This window comes from Lissotriton helveticus, chromosome 11, assembly GCF_964261635.1.
Source record: "Lissotriton helveticus chromosome 11, aLisHel1.1, whole genome shotgun sequence".
NCBI lineage: Eukaryota > Metazoa > Chordata > Amphibia > Caudata > Salamandridae > Lissotriton > Lissotriton helveticus.
In genome coordinates this window covers 421,345,259-421,349,857 of record NC_136072.1, presented here as the reverse complement: position 1 = coordinate 421,349,857, position 4,599 = coordinate 421,345,259, and positions in this window count along the sequence as shown.

Sequence of the window (4,599 nt, the reverse complement as noted above, 5' to 3'; positions counted from 1 at the left end):
ACCAATAGTTTTCGCCGTTTCCGGCTTCAGGGCCCATATACTTTCAAATCACCATATACATCGATCAGGTGACTTCACGAGCTCTACCAAGTTGATGTGTGTGTGTTCCCTGCTAATAATTTTCAGTGCACCCGACTTACCATCCACCGATGCGGGTACCTAATGACCACAATGAATCAGGGAGCTAGCTGTAAAAGAAAGGCAGCAAAATACAAACCCAAACAATAACATTCAAATACTGTTTAAATGACCACGGACAACTGGAAGTTTTAAAATGTTTATCTAAAATTCATTATTTTCTTGCATGAGGTACAGTAAAATAAGGCAATCAATAACCAAGATAACGTAAATTATATAGGCATAAAGAAATAATGACAGGGTAATCATTCAAATGTAATATGAAATGCAGATGGAAAATACTATAAAATCTCAGAAATGTTTAAGCATGGACAGTTTATGCATGAATAACTATGGGAGGGCCTATAAAGAGTAACACGCTTCACTTAAGGTGAATGGGCCTTTGAACAATCTAGGCAATGAAGTTCTAGACCATATCATAAAATTACAAACTGCAATGCAAAATATAATTTCTAACCAGTGAGAAGACATAGGAACAAAACCTTTTAAAAATATGTAATTGACTTTCAATAGTTGCGGAAAGGCATGGAAAATGTAACATATGCAATGATGAACTTTATTAAAGCAAAAGTTAGAAATTCAGAAGGTGCAAGATTTAAGAGTTTCAGAGCAATATTTACCTAGAAAGGTGTGGAAACCAAACCCTGGCCACGGGTCAGTTAAGGACAGGAAACCTCAAGGAAGGATACCCCTCAAAGGACAGCAGGTGCAGAATGGACACCCAGGACAGAACAGGATACCCTCGGAATAGGAATCAGGACAGGACCCTCAGGACAGGACAGCAAACCCTCAGGACAGGACCCTCTTCAGGACAGGACCCTCTTCAGGACAGGACCGGAACCCACAGTTCGGAAGCAACACCTGCGCTCCACCCGCTCTGCAGCTATCGATCAAGACCCCGATTGGGTCAGCGAACTCCCAGCTAAGTGCTTTGCCAGCACTTTAAGGTTCAGTAGAACCTCAGTCTATGGTCAAATTCGGACAGAGTGCTTCGCAGTGCTCTGTATCTTCAGTCACCTATTGAGTGCGTTGGGTCAGTGACAGGTCAGCTAAACCAGACAAGTCGGACGGTTCACTAGGTGAACCCAGGGTAGATATACAGTTTGGGGACAGTGTACCACCCCCCAATGTTGCAAAGTGTCAGAATCCCTTAATTTCGATTGGTCCTAAGGTAGGATTTGGGTAACACACCAATCACGACATAGTGTTTCAAGCCTACATTTGCATAATAGGGTACCGCCTAACTAGATTGGGGTTCTCATGAGAACTGGTGCAGAAATACAATGGTAACTTTAACATTGTTGCTCTGTGAGCACATATGATTGGTTCAGCTGAGTTTTCGGGTCGTTTCTCAGGAGCATCTTGCTCATCACTGCCAACTGGCTGTGTTCCATCAGTCAAGGTCCATTCTGCCTCGGCAAGTCGCGCAGGCGCAGAGGGACCTCCAAGATGGTTCTCGGCACAGACAAAACCCCATTCCCCGCGGTACATGAAAAGTAAGCGAAAACAAATTAATACATAGTAATGTCATTATGAAAACACATCACAGGATTTATACTTTTAACTCATCATCAAGAAATAAAACTATTGCGTTTAAATGTTAGCCACATTGATACAGTCACGAGAGCAGTGGCACGAGCAGTACCACATGATAAGCACAGCTATGAATTACGCATGCGCATAACTTTCCCTCCACTTCTGCAGACGCGTCAGGACACGTGAGTGTGGCTGACGCATGCGCAGTAACTAAATACAAGCGGCGGCCATTTTAGATGACTCGAGTAAATTATTTTAGTAAAACACATGTGCAAGCTTCACGATCCTTATCCAAACTAAACATAAATGTTAGTAGAACATACACTTGTTACCGTATTACACATAAACGAGGTTCTTGACTTCGGCAAGCCGCAAAATATGCGAAGCTTTGCTTCATCAGGTCTACCTGGGACCCATGGAGCCCGTCCTGGGTACTTTGCCAATGCCGTTGGCCTCATGGAGATGGGTGCCCCGGACGCCCGAGGGAGGTCTGCCCGGGACCCATGGAGCCCGTCCTGGGTACTTTGCCAATGCCGTTGGCCTCCTGGAGATGGGTGTCCCGGACGCCCGGGGGAGGACTGTCCCGGACTCATGGAGCCCGTCCTGGGCACTTTGACATGCCGTCAGCCTGGCGGTGGGAGCCCCGGACGCCCGGGGGAGGGCTGCACGGGACCCATGGAGCCCGACCCGGGCACTCTGTCATGCCGTCAGCCTGGATGGAGCCCCGGAAGCCCGGGGGACGAATGCCCGGGACGCATGGAGCCCGTCCTGGGCACTTTTCCGTGCCTTCGGCCTGGAGCCCCCAGACACCCAGGGGAGGACCACCGTGAAAACCATGGAGCCCGACCCGGGCACTCTGCCATACCGTCAGCCTAGATGGAGCCCCGGACGCCCAGGGGACGAATGCCCGGGACGCATGGAGCCCGTCCTGGGCACTTTTCTATGCCGTCAGCCTGGATGGAGCCCCGGACGCCTGGGGGACGACTACCCAGGAGCCATGGAGCCCATCCTGGGCAATTTGACATGCAGTTGGCCTGGAGGAAGGAAGCCCCGGGTGGCCTAGGGAGGTGTTGCCCAGGCATAGCCCATCTGGTCCCCATGGCAGAGAACCACCAGCCTCGGAGGGGTGTCCGGGCGTACCCTTCTCCCTAGTAATCCGGAGGAAAATTACCCCCTTTTCTTGTAATCTGTGCACGCGAGGTGACAGAGGGGACCCAAGGCGCGAATGTACCCGACCTCCTGGAGCCCTCGCTGGGATCCGGGCAGCGAATGGCACCTCATCGGGACTTCCAGGGAAGTTCGGCCATCTGGTCGCCCCATAGGAAAGCGTTGCGGGCGACCAGATGCCCGGGGGGATCCGGGCGACCAGATGGCCGAGGGAATCTGGGCGATCAGATGGCTGGACACGGAAGTGAAGCCGCCTGGACTCTCCCGACCCTGTCCCCGTCCCCGTGCCCGTGCCCGGGACGCATGGAGCCCGTCCTGGGCACTTTTCCATGCCTTCGGCCTGGAGCCCCCAGACACCCAGGGGAGGACCACCGTGAAAGCCATGGAGCCCGACCCGGGCACTCTGCCATACCGTCAGCCTGGATGGAGCCCCGGACGCCCGGGGGACGAATGCCCGGGACGCATGGAGCCCGTCCTGGGCACTTTTCCATGCCTTCGGCCTGGAGCGCCCCGACACCCAGGGGAGGACCACCCTGAAAACCATGGAGCCCGACCCGGGCACTCTGCCATGCTGTCAGCCTGGATGGAGCCCCAGACGCCCGGGGGACGAAGGCCCGGGACGCATGGAGCCCGTCCCAGGCACTCTGCCATGCCGTCGGCCTGGATGGAGCCCCGGACGCCCGGGGGACGACTGCCCAAGAGCCATGGAGCCCATCCCGGGCACTCTGCCATGCCGTCCCGACAAATTCGTATGGACTCCTAACCTTCCGACACGGATCGGAATCGAGCCCTTTCTGACCCAGCAGATTTCAGGTTGATTTGCTATATACTTTACGTACGATTTTATGGGGGCCGATTCCGATCCGGTACGTAAAAGCACATCCGACCGACATGTCGGACAACCACGTACACCCAGGGGATAGGACTGCCCGGGTCACATGGACCCCGTCCTGGGCACTCTGATCTGCCGCCGGCGCCGGGGATCGAACCGTGATCACCAGATGGGGATATCCCAAAAATCTGGCATGGATACGGCCCGCCAGGACAGGTTTGGGCACCCCTGTTGTACGGACTCCCAAGCCCGACAGATTCCTACGGACCTTCTGACACGGATCGGAATCGAACCCAGCAGATTTCGCGTTGACTGCCTCTATATCAGGGGTGCCCAAACCTGTCCTGGCGGGCCGTATCCATGCCAGATTTTTGGGATATCCCCATCTGGGGATCACGGTTCGATCCCCGGCACCGGCCGCAGATTAGCCCAGCACCAGGTGACTCTGGGAAATAGCTGGCGCCGCGGCTAGGGCGGCTGACTCCGGAATCTGGAGATTTTTTTATTTAAGGTTTTTGTAGAGCGCGTAGTAACCCTCGAGCATCCCAGAGATCAGGGTTCGATCCCCGGCACCGGCCGCAGATTAGCCCAGCACCACGTGACTCTGGGAAATAGCTGGCGCCGCGGCTAGGGAGGCTGACTCCGGAATCTGGAGATCACGGTTCGATCCCCGGCACCGGCGGCAGATTAGCCCAGCACCAGGTGACTCTGGGAAATAGCTGGCGCCGCGGCTAGGGCGGCTGACTCCGGAATCTGGACATTTTTTTTTTTAAGGTTTTTGTAGAGCGCGTAGTAACCCTCGAGCATCCCAGAGATCAGGGTTCGATCCCCGGCACCGGCCGCAGATTAGCCCAGCACCATGTGACTCTGGGCAATAGCTTGCTTAATCTTCCCGACGGCCCCTGGCGCCTAGAGACCCTTACGGG